This window comes from Ambystoma mexicanum, chromosome 13, assembly GCF_040938575.1.
Source record: "Ambystoma mexicanum isolate Mex_15411 chromosome 13, UKY_AmexF1_1, whole genome shotgun sequence".
NCBI lineage: Eukaryota > Metazoa > Chordata > Amphibia > Caudata > Ambystomatidae > Ambystoma > Ambystoma mexicanum.
In genome coordinates, this window is record NC_090938.1 from 441838112 (window position 1) to 441851318 (window position 13207).

The following is a 13207-nucleotide window of genomic DNA, read 5'->3' on the forward strand; positions in this document are numbered from 1 at the left end:
ATCCCCCGGAACCACAGGGGGTGGTGGCATGGCTGCACCGACACATGGCACAACATTGTGCTCAAGTGGCGCACATCTGCCTCTTCCCCCTCTGTGGCTGCCCTGGACACCCTGGAGTCCCCCTACTCCCTGGTCACCACGGCCACGTCCCCGACCACGCCCGCCACGAGGAGTACGCCCAGCTGAGGCGCCCCTCACCTTTGGTGGCCTCCCAACCATAGCACAGATGTAGTAGTGCTGGCACAGATGGAGTGGTGCCAATGGGAGGTGTACACTACAATGGACCTGGGCAATTGGGGTGAAGGGGGTGGGAAGCAAGATGTTAACAGCCCCCCTGCACCTGCAAGGCTGTATGTGACCCCGGTGATGTGGTGACGGGTCACGCAACGCTCAGGCACCCCAAAACTGCAGTAAAACCGTGCACGCAACCCTGCAGCCTACGTGCGTGGATTGAACCTCCCGCAGTACGCGGTGGCACCCAGTAACACGAATAACGCGTACGCGTGGGACACGCAGGCTACTATGACATCAAAAATGGATGCGATACACAGGGGCACCCGCAGTGGGAAAAAGAGCGTGTGTGACTCATCGTCTGACTAGCGCGATGCAGAAAAACACGCGTAGCCAATTCCCCCGCCAAAAGAAGAGATACGTCCTTGAGAGCTGTGAAGTTGTGATGGCGCGCGAAACAACAGGAAGCAGCAGCACACGTCGGTCTCCACGAAAGGCACGTACAGCGAACTGCTGGGCCCGCTCACCTTTAACCCGTGCTGAGGGAAACGCACGCGTGCGTCACGTCACTTACGCGCATAGGCCCTTTCCTTGTATTACACGCGGACGTGCAGTTTCCACGCGCGCGCTTACGCGCATGGCCCTTTCCTCGTATTACACGCGGACGTGCAGTTTCCACGCGCGCTTACGCGCATGGCCCTTTCCTCATATTACACGCTGACGTGCAGATTTTTCACGTGCCAAATCACTCCGTATCAAGCTGGCCACGCGTATGCACACGGAAGACCATGCTCCTGCCCAGAAGGCCGAACTACTGCCCCCCAGGGCCCCGAGCACGCTCCCACCTGCCATCTTCTGCTGCCTGACTGCCTGCTGCCCACGTGCACTGCCATTTGCTGCCTGCACATCAGCCAGGGGTGCTGTTGCTGTGACCACCCCTGCTGGAACCGAAGACTCCCGACTGGGATTCCATCGCTCCACAGCCCAGCCCCAGGACCCAGTTGCCCACCCACTCCTGCCTCTGGGGTTGTCATGTCGGGGCAAACACCATCTGTGACCACTGACAACCCCCGGCCAGAGAGGCAGAGGGGCACCAGCTTCAGTGCCACCGAAGTTGGTGTCCTGGTGGAGCAAGTCCTGGGCCAGTATGATGCCCTCTTTGGAAGTTCCCACGCCGACAAGGAAGGACAGACTCGTATCTGGACTGACATCGTGACTGCCATCAACGCGGAGGGGGTGGCAGTCCGCGACTTCCAACATGTCAGGAAGCGCTGGGAGGACTTCAGGTCCAGGACTCTGAACAAGGGCCGGCGCCTCTTGAAGGCAGCGGATGCCAAGGGGTGCCGGGGCCACTTGTCGGGAGAACAGATGAGGGTCCTGGAACGCATATCCCCAGCGCTCCACGTCCAGGTCCTAGAGAAGCAGACCCATCTGGAGTCGAGCGGTGAGTGTACATGCATCCTGATTGTGAGCAGTGCGTGTGGTGATTATTCGGTAGTGTGCAGGTTGCACATCTGTTTGTATGGGGTCGAGTATGGGTGGGGGTGTACAGGGCCGTGGGGCTGACACATGCGAGGGCTGTGATGTGTGAGACATGGATGGTGCTTGTGTGTGTAGGCTTGCATTCCAAATGCAGTTGTGTGGGCACACATGTTTGGATGAATGTGTATGTGAGTAGACATGTCCGTGATGTCACGCATGTATGTTGTTTTCGGCTGCATGTATCAGCACTGTGTACATGTGCATGTGTGTGTATTTAACAAGGGTGCAACAGTGATGCCACATGGATGCATGTGACAGCGGTATGTGGAAGCCTGATTGGCAGATGTGACATGGATGGCCGTCTGAACAGTGCGACACTTGGCAGGGGTGTACACATGCATGCAAGTGTGGTGGTGTGTGTACATGTGTGGTGCACTTTCTGTGTTGCATGTGATGTCTGGCTCCCCTTTGGCTGCTCATGCTGTTGTATGTGTATGGATGGTGGTGGCAGTTGCGATATGGCTGTGGTATGGCTCATGTGTGCGAGTTGTAATGACATTTGTGTTGGGGATTGTGAGGACCTGGTGGAGGCTGCCCATGGTGGCTGGGGGGTGGGGGTGATAGGGGACATGAGTGGGGGCCTGTTGGGGGCTGGCCATGGTGGCTGGGGGGTGGGGGTGGTGGGAGACATGGGTGTGGGCCTGGTGGATGCTGCCCCTGGTGGCTGGGAGGTGGGGGTGGTGGGAGACATGAGTTGGACATGGGTGGGGGCCTGCTGGCAGGTGCCCCACAGTGCTGGGGGGTGGGGGTGGTGGGAGACATGAGTTGGACATGGGTGGGGCCTGCTGGCAGGTGCCCCACAGTGCTGGGGGGTGGGGGTGGTGGGGAACATGAGTTGGACATGGGTGGGGGCCTGCTGGCAGGTGCCCCTGGTGACTGGGGGTGGGGGTGGTGTGAGACATGGGTGGGGGCCTGGTGGAGGCTGCCCCTGGTGGCTGGGGGTGCAGGGGGACATGCGTTGGGGGGGAGTAGTGCAAGTTGACATGTGGGTTGGCTGGTGGGCATGGGCATGGTGGGTGGGGTGCCTGCATGACATGTGCTGGGTAGGCCCCTGTGGTGTAAGCCACCTGCAGGGGCCGTGGAGGGTGTAGAGGGAACACCTGGGAGGACCCACACGTGCAATTCAAGTGTGCTGCTCCCCGCGCACCCCTGTAATACACGTACCCTGTTGATATCGCGCACACCTGTAATTCACGTACCCTGATGGAATTGCCTGTGTAACTTCCCGCGCACCCCCGAAATACACGTACCCCGCTCAATCGTGTGTCACTTCCCGCGCGCCACCGAAATACGCGTAGCCCGCTCCCCCAGGCCCGATCGCGTGAGAAAGTTCACGCGAACCCCTGAAATACACGTAGCCCGCTCCCCCAGGCCCGATCGCGTGAGAAAGTTCACGCGGACCCCTAAAATACACGTAGCCCGCTCCCCCAGGCCCGATCGCGTGAAAAAGTTCACGCGAACCCCTGTAATACACGTAGCCCGCTCCCCCAGGCCCGATCGCGTGAGAAAGTTCACGCGAACCCCTGAAATACACGTAGCCCACTCCCCCAGGCCCGATCGCGTGAAAAAGTTCACGCGAACCCCTGAAATACACATAGCCCGCTCCCCCAGGCCCGATCGTGAGAAAGTTCACGCAAACCCCCGAAATACACGTGCCCCGCTCGCACAATTGCTGTATGTTGCCACTTTTGTAATGCGCAGGGACGCTACCGCCTGCCTTCGTGTGGCGGACGTGTATCGGCTTGTGCGTGTCTTTCGCTGTGCGTGGCTTTGCCCTATTCGGTTCCATGAATACGTGTGGTTCGGGTGTTCCCTGCAGTACATCCCCAGTTACGCCCTTGTTTTCGCAAGTTGTTCCCCATTCCGCGCGTTACGCCCCGTGTTCCGCCCACTTTCTAGTGTATGCGCAGAGGTTGTGCGCTTTCACTGTGCGCGTCGCGCACGTCTTTCGGGATGTTGCAGTGACGTGTGCGCCATGCACGGGTTTGGCGCACATCCCGAGGAAGACTTCCATGAATCGCACGCGTGCGCGTGCGCCTCTTTTTTTCCGCTTGCGCCTGCTTGCGCCTGCTTGCGCGTGGATTTTCGGCGCACGTTTGTTCCATGAATCGGCCCCTTATTGTCTGTGCTTAGTTCATAAGACATACATTGGAACAAGTCTCTAGCAAAAGTTTAAATATCGTTTAAACAAGACCGGCATTATAAAAGGAAAGAAAGAGAGAGAGGAATAAAAATAACATAAGAGAACAATGTTAGTGCAGCATAATTTTACATGCTTATTTGAATCCTTTCTGTAGACAGTCCAGCATCAACTAGCAATTATTTCAACTAAGGTGGTGCCCTAAACCTTTCTTGAACAGTGCAGTGCCTAAAAAAAAAAAAACAAGATTTTTTTTTATATTGCATTGGTAACGATAGTGTCAAGTCCTGAACTCCAATGCCAGGCTAGGTCGTGAGTTCTAATATCTCATTTAAATATGTGCCTAGCACCAGGGTGAACATAAACCATGCCTGTAGATGGTCATGCTGTACCGCACAGAGAAATAAACCGATGTCCCCTCTCATGAGTGAATGTAACAAAAATATTATGGATGCCATACATGTGCTTTATAGACTCACCTCCAAAGATTAACTGGTTCCCAGATGGATACATCTAAATTAGAAAGTTCTGACATCAAAAAGTAATATGTATAGTAACCATCTAGAAATAATGGAATGAATTAGTGAATTAAGAAGAATGACCTAAGTTTGCGTGAAGCCAAAGAAAGTGTAAGGCTACTTACCATTCTTGTTTGAATAAAATGCAAAACAATTTGCAAATTATTTACGTGCATTCGCCCAATGGTTTCCTATGTATTGGAGCTGAAAATGTTAATAGACAGAATAAGAACCCCATCGTGGATTTAGCTAGACTCCTAAGCTTCTAAAATTAATTACTGTGCTTATCTCTAACTTTAAATATTAGGATGCTTTGTTATGAACATCCATGCCATGCTCTGCACCCCGTGTGTTTCCATCGTGGACGCCATATTGTTTTCTTATTTATATACAAATGATGACATCAAACGTAAAGGCGCGTGATGTCACCAGTGTTGCCAAACATGTCACGGCACAGCCTCCATTACACATGTGCTGCATTCGATTAATTCATCTGAATCCGTTGTAAAACAGATCATGAGAGTTTTAAAAGCTAAGTAATGATGTGTTTGCGCTCATGTCTCACATGAGATCTATGGATTAGGTCAACATGACGCTTAACATACTATCATTTGAATATTAATAGTGTTGAAGAAACAAGTGAAAAACATTTAACAACCCCTTGGTATGTGTATGCCATATTAGACTAAGAAGGTTACATATTATATTATATATTCTGCATATATTCAGTTCCAGAAATTTGTCGAAACTAATAAGATCTTGGCAAATGAGCAGTCTGGTTTCAGGATGAATCATGGAACAGAAACAGTGCTCCTGGATTTGAAGGCCAGCATTATAGAAATGATAGAAGAAGGCAGTCCTGCCCTTCTGATTCTGTTAGACTTATCTTGTGCATTTGATTTAGTTGATCATAATCTCCTTGCAGACAGACTTTTTAATATAGGCCACTGCTCTCCTGAAGCATTATTATGGTTAAAGTAATTTCTTGGTCCTAGAAGTGCTTGTGTAGCCAAGGGCTCTTCGAAATCCAAGAAAGTTCCTTTTGAATGTGGTGTCCCCCCAAGGGTCATGTCTGTCACAACTATTGTTTAATATATATATTAAATGTTTATGTGACATGCTAAAATCCATGGGCATACTATTTGCAGACTACGCCAATGACACCCAGATAGTTATTAAACTATCTGCGGTCTATAAAGATGATCTCCAAACTGTTAATAGACTCTATGAGGCAATCCAGAAGTGGATGGCCCTAAATTATTTTGCTCTTAATGATAAGAAAACAGAGCTATTGATCATCAGCACACCCCATAGGCTAAAAAATCTAGATGACTCTTACAAATCTTTTGAGATAGATGGCAATAATATTGCTGTATCTGAACATGTAAAAACTCTTGGAGTATTCTTTGATGCCCACCTGACCTTTAAAAAGCACGTGGCCCATCTTAAATCGTCTTGTGCCTTTCTTACACATCTTCTCTGGCAGATACGTCCTTATTTATCTGAAGCGAATAGAGTATCAATTGCAGCTGCGATTGTAAATATGAAACTTGACTATTGTAATAGTCTCTTTATTGGCACCACCAAATCGAATATAAAGAGTCTTCAAACAATTCAAAATGGAGCAGTCCGGGCGGTTTGTGGGCAGAGTTGCCAATCTCACATTACAGAACAACGAAAAAGACTACACTGGCTCTCCATTGAGCAGCGACTGACCTTTAAAGGGCTAGTCATAGTCTTTAAATGTCTACTAGGCAGTGCTCCAGAATATCGAAAAGCAAGGTCTGGGCCACCCCTTGCACTGGGGTCTGTATCTGTACCCATACAACCCCCCCCTTTTCTTCCTGCACTTATCAGACCTACCCTGTATACTGCCTTAAACCTAGCACTTGCAAATTGCTGGCTGCATTAAACTGTTTGTTGCCTTTATTATTTCTTTATTGTTATTTATCTGTTTCTCCTCTGCTTTGCACTTTCCACTTCTCCCCCTTCCATGCACTTTTCCTCTCCCCCTCTCCCATGCACTTGTGCGTTCTCAATATCACTGGGCCTAGTAAGATCGCTGTTTTGGTCTCCACTGTTCTTCTCCCTTGCCTTGTCGCGCTCTGAAACACTTGTGTATGAGCGCGATAGAAATACAATTTCATATCATATCATAAGATTAAAAATGGTAACACCTAAACTTAGTTTACGTTCAAATAATCAGATGCTGTTAACCCAACCACTCACGATTACAAAAAAACTAGGGGGAGCAAGTTTTGCAGTCTCGGGCCAAATAAATTGGAATGTGATCCCAATCCACCTGAAACAGAGTACTACTCTGCAACAGTTCAGGAAACGGCTGAAGACGTTTCTGTTTGAAGGCTAATAACAACTGATGTTTGTTTCCAGAAAAAACTTTGCCTCTACCTATGACACTGTCTGTCATCTGACTAAGAATGACCTCTTAACCCCCCAACTGATTTATGTTTTGTTTTTTGTTGTTTTTGTCCATGTGAGCGCCCTGAGACCTTTGGGTGAGAGTTGTGCTATACAAGAAAACATTTAGTTAGTTAGTTAGTTAGTTAGTTAGTTAGTTAGTTAGTTAGTTAGATATGTGTTGAAAGAAAAGCAAGCTTGCTTCTACTTAATGGTCATAATGTGTAATGGCCGTAAATGCAACAACTATTCGGAATGTTAAGTATGATTTGTCCACTCATCCTTACTAATAGTCCATTAATCAAAACTTCATTTATCAAAACAAGTTGTTTGTCATTCCACTGAACAATGGTTTACAGGGGACCATATTTTTCCATTGTAATCTGGGATATCATACTTTCTAAATGCGGTTAATAACTCGAAATGGGCTCCTTGAAAAATTGCTCAGCAAAATAAACTTGTTTCAGTTGTTTTAAAATAAAAACAACTATATGTTGTGATGAATCCTACGGCGTGTGAGACATATCTTTGCACACAACGCTCACCACAACTCTTCATTCCTTCATATGCCTTTGATTCTGTCCATACTGCTCTTAATTGCTAATGCTGTTTGACATATCTATAAGAGTGTTCATTCACCATTCAGCATATCGTAGTTTACTCAATTAGCTGTTTTCGTTCAGTTTGGTATTCAATAAAGGTAGCATTCACTTGTGTTTACTTAATTAGCAGTTTCCTTTCATTTCGGCATTCAATACTGGTCACATTTACTTAAATGTAGGAACCGTTACTAATTTCCGAGTTCCTTCGGAGCCCTCTGATATCCTCAGTGTCTCAGTGTGGTTTTCCTGGCTCCTCCCACAAGCTCTATCTGAACCTGAAAACCTTCAGCTCGTTCGCCGGGTACGTCTCCAGACATGTCCCAGCTGCACCCAGTCTTGGACATGAATGGCTCAGCTCTGTCCTCTGTTACCGGGCTGAGTCTGCTGCTGCCTTCTAGTTCGAGGGTTCCCGGTCCTGCAAAGTCCCTCTGGCAGGTCTCTGGGAAACTCTCCTCTCTCGCTCTCTCTTTCTTCTTCTGGGCTCCAGCCTTTATGTTCTCTGTCACCCTTAACAGGCTGCAGGTGAAAGGGTTAGACTCAATTGCCTGACCTTCTGTAAGCCTTTTAGTGTGACATGTCCGATCTTCATTACTAAGTGCATGCAGGCCCTCTTCTTTGTCCCAGTACTAGAGTGGTGTTTACCATAGGAAGTGTGCATTACTCTTAATTGCCTCTTCCTCGTCTCAGTACTTGATGGAAGACTAAATGGAAAAACTGAAAAGGACTGACAATATCCCATAAAGATTGAGGGGGGGCTGGTAGGTCACTATTAATGAAGGGGGCATGCCATGTCTCATCTTCAGGTACCCTCTCGCCAATCCCCAAGGACCCTCCACCCAGGTGATCCTCCCTTGCTTGTCCACCCCCTGCGTCGTGATGCTAAAACGATGGCCCTTCTCTGGCCACCTGAACAGAAGATCCCTGGGGAGTGGATGTGAGAGTACCTTCAGGTTTCTCACAGGAGTCATCACTGATTCCGTAGTCATGATGTCCTCTCACATGTAGAGGGAAAGGTAGCTGCTACCTGCTCCTGACCCTGGGGGTGGTATTATGATGGAGGATCATGTGGGAGGGGACGACTTTCAGGAGAAAGTGATGACTCCAATGGATGAGACACAGCATCCTTCCACCCTTTGGTACTTTACGCTCTGAAGTACTGATGGCATATTGTCAAAATACCATTCCCACAGTTGTACATAATGCTCACTTAACATCTCCTGCTAATATTGGTTTTGATGTGAACAAAAACCTGAAACAAAATAACTCCAAAAGATTCAAAACTCCTTTCGACTCCAACTCCAATAAAACTTTTAGTACTGGGACGAGGAGGAGGACAAATTAGTTATGTGGAGCAGAAGAACCACCAATGTGCAGACTAGTGGTTGTAATTTTAAATAGCTGAACGGGAGGTATAAAAATCGTGTGCCATTACCTGAGAGCAGTGATGGAGAAGAGAGATGCAGAGCAGGCAGGGGTGTTGCTAGGTCTGGAAAAGACCCGGGGCTACGCTAATGTCAGAACTGTCAGGACTGGAGGCTAGCTTGCCTTTTGGTTGTAGCTCCTGAGATTCTATCCGGGGCTACAACCAAAAGACCAGGGGCTATAACCCCCTTAGCCCCCCCTAGCAACGCCTCTGAGAGCAGGCACAGCGGGAAGCAGCACCAAAGGCAAACACACACAAACAAACTCTGTGGAGGGAAGCAGATGCTTCATACTGGGAAGACTGGAGGTCAGGAAAAGCAGAGCAGGTACTACAGAGGAGCCTTTATCTAGCCGGCAGCAGAGGTGATACGACCACAGTGAAAGACAGAAGTTCCATCAGCGGATGACAGAGAAGCTGACAGGAGCACCGCAAGAGGGTCTGCTAAGCGGGAAATGCTCACCTGAGGCACGGACATCGCTGCAGCTCTATGCCACAGGTCAGGCACGCATGAGAATACCGGTGAGTCTCCCCAGGAGCATTGGGAGTGCCGGGGCATGCCAACATGCAAACGAACAATGGGGAAATCACTTAAAATATCAAACCAGTGATATTCAAGGACTGAATTTACCTGAGTCTCCATATATGAGACGTCAATATGGGCAAAGTTGCAATAAATGTTGTCATGAGCAAATGAACTGTAAAAAAGTAATTAAAAGGCAAGAACTGTACAAATCTTCACATATGAAAAGTCAATATAGGGCAGATTGAAACAAGTATTGCCACAAGCCATTGAGCGCTAACATTGAAGATAGCAACGAACACTTGAACAAGCCTCCATATAAGGCATACCAATATGGGGGAAGTTGGAGCAAATGATACCTGGAGCCAATAGAGTATAGACAGTGAAGGAAGACCACTGTGTTATACTTTAAAATACCAAGAGAACTGAAAGATTGTGAGAGGACCTGATGGAAAGAGTGCATCACGCAGTGAGCCTTTGGGGAATGGGAGATACCTGGCAAGAGAGTACACCAGGGGATCTTCAAAACCCAGAAGACTTTTTGGCGGAGATATCAGGGAGGAACGTATACCAGGGGATCTTTACAGACCAGCAGAAGGGAGATTCCTGGCAGGGGAGTATACCAGGTAATCCATATAAAGTTGTTAAACAGAAAAGACGTTTTTGAAAGGGATTCCTAGCAGGAGAGTATACAAGGAGACCATCTTTATAAGTTGTTTGGAAAAGACAGTTTCATCATCATGCCTAAGAAAATATTAAACCAGCCTTTCTTAAGTTGCTAACAGTAAACACCTACTGTGTGGAGAGATTGGTTATGGGAAACATATACATATAATTTGTATAAATGTTAATACTGTGAAAAACCAGAAGGTGTTTCACTGCCCAAACCAGAGGCTCCTTTGCTCAGGTGGCCAGGGCATGGCCATCACCTTTGGATCCAGACCCTGGGGGTGGACAAGTGTGGGAGGATCATCTGAGTGAGGGGTCCTCGGGGAGTGGGGCAGAGACCCCTGATGGCAAGATGTGGTATCCCCCCTTCCTCCAGTTACCCACAATCGCACAACCCCTCTACCGTTTTGGGACATTTCCAAACACATAACATCTTCCCCTCCCCATCTTCACATATTACTGTGAAGAAGAAGAGATGACTGGGAGTAGTAAAGAGTACCCATATAAAACACCTTACGACACAGAGGCATGACTACCACCAACCGCCCTCATGTTGGCCAGCTAATGAGATCAGGCAGGGTCAGGCACTCAGTGTAATTGTACACACTTGACCTCTATTACCTCTCCCCAAACGGATAAAAGGCAGAGCAAGAGAGCACACTTTGAGCGAGGCAAAGCACACAAGGAAACAGCAGTTCCAAGATGGCAGTTTAACACAAGGAGATAGATGGCAAAACCGAAGGCGATCAAAAGGAGGGAAGTTCCCTTAACGTTTTTCGACAAGGAACTGTTACTTTCACGAAGCCTCGAGATTAGAAAGCGTAAGACCAGGAAACCAGGCTGAGGAATCCTGCATTGTGTGTCAGAGGTACCCAGAGCCCTCCCGCGTCAATAATCAAGGTGGGGAGAATTTCCAGCTGCCGTGGTACTGTCCTTGGCTCCAACAACAAAGTGGCGTCAGTGAGATCAACACAGCTGTTGATTTGGGGGACTGATACAAGACCGGTGTGTGTTGGAGCCAATGTTGCAAGTGGCAAATTGTATGGCGAGCGGTGGATCGAATATTGTATGAAGTACGTGTGATAACCAACGCAAATAAAGTTGAACTGCAGATGAGTGATTGAACTTTGAAACCAAGATATACAATACCTTTGACAGAGTGAGCCGGCACCGCATTCATGCTCAATCGAAGGTCTCTGTAAGGTGTCCAGCTGAGAGTTGACAAAAAAGTGAGAGTGGCAAAGGATTTTGAACTGAAGTGGTCCTTCAACGGGTCAAGCAAAATCCTGTGCACAATCAAAAGTCTTTCGATATTGATAAAATAAAGAAAGTTGATGGCAAAGTAGATAAAGTTGGTCCAAGCCCAACGGAAGGAGATCAATTGAAAGCTTTGTGTTAAAGCCAGTTTGTGTTAAATTAGATAAATTGGTCAGAGCCCGGCAGAGGGAAATGGATTGAAGATTTTGTGTTAGAACAGATCTGAGCCTGGCAGAGGGGGTGTCCGGGGTGAACCGTGAATCACCCGAGAAATTGGATATGTTGAAATTCAAAGAAAAGTGTGTATATGTGATAATACAAACTTTTTGTTAAAGTGGATCTGAGCCCGGCGGAGTGGGATCCGAGGTTAACAGTAAATAAGCTGAGTAAAGTATTCATAGGAGAATCCTGAAAGGAAAGTAACTTTATTATTTTTCTGTTCCATCAGGTCCTCTGAAAGAAGAGACTTTTAATGGAAAGGAGACTTTGGCACAGAAGACCATGATGTTGGAGTGCTAGAGAAGCCAGAGAGTTTGCTAAACTGGAGTGTGCCGCCTGTCCCATGCTGAAAACGTGGGGAAGGGGAACCAAAGGCTCAGATATCCTGACATATCATTTCATGAACACTTTTCTTTTGCATAACATTGTTTCCCACACTATTTCTATTTAGAGGTAAGGATTGGCAATATGTTTATTAGTATAGGCCCCTTTTATTTTGACAAGACACCACTGGGACAGCATTATTATTATTAGTTGATGATCATAGCTTGCTTGGTTTAGATAGCTGTTTTTCAAACCCTTTAATAGGTTTAATAAACACCCTTGAAATGTGATCACTTGTGTCCGTCTTACTGTTTGGTACCATGCCTTCCTTACAGTACCATCATTGGATGCCCCTTATCTGGTAGGCACGCCTTGAATTACCTCGAACTATGTAAAATGCTGATAATAGCATAACAACAGCAGCAGATAGGCCTGTGCACCAATGTACGGTCCATCATTGCATAGACCCTCATGATTGTTTGGCACTCTCTTACCGACCTTGGACATTCGGCTCGTTTGCAGAACGTAAACAATGAAACCCAGGTGCAATGGAACAATGTCAGACAGCTGCCTTTCTTAACTAATTAGCCTACCATCTCTCATCAGTTAGGCCCTAAACCAAGGCTTCTTCTTTGAGTTGAGCTTGTCGACTGTTCTCTTCCACAGAACTTTAAAGGGAGTGAAGGTACATTGCTATCTTTGTCTGGAGCTTTATGAATAGGCCTTGTTTTTTTGTTCTGAATAACGTGTGAGCAGACCATGATTTTGTCCATTCTGCCCTTCTATTTAATGCTATTTGATTCAATTGCATTGGGTGCTATTATTCCCCTTGGCCTCTGGAGACTTGGTTGCTCCATTCTGCATGTGCTTTCTTCATTTTCAATTAATCAATACTTGGCACTCACAAATATGAACTCCTTTGCTTAATCTAAGAGAAATGTGTCCTGCGTATATAGCTTTTTCTCTTCGACTCCTTTCAAGCCATGTTGTTGCTTCTTGCTGTGGAATCCTTGATCTTGAGACAAGCAAATACCATTTTTTCTTGCATGAATCTGTATTCCAGTGTCTGTAAGCTCTACAGACTTGGTCTTTCTCCTCTCGAGGATTCTCGCTTACTATTAATACAATGCTGATGTCCATTTTCTCAACATGGATGCTTTGTTTGCGTTCTATTTCCCACTTTAGCAAGGTTCTATGTTATCTTATCTACTATGCATTTCTGTGTATATACTACTATGTCTCATTACTTATCTTTTTGTGTTTGTGGTTTTCTTCACATTTGCATATGTGTTTACTTCGTCACTTCAATCACGTCTTCATTCCTTAGATATCCATACATCGAGT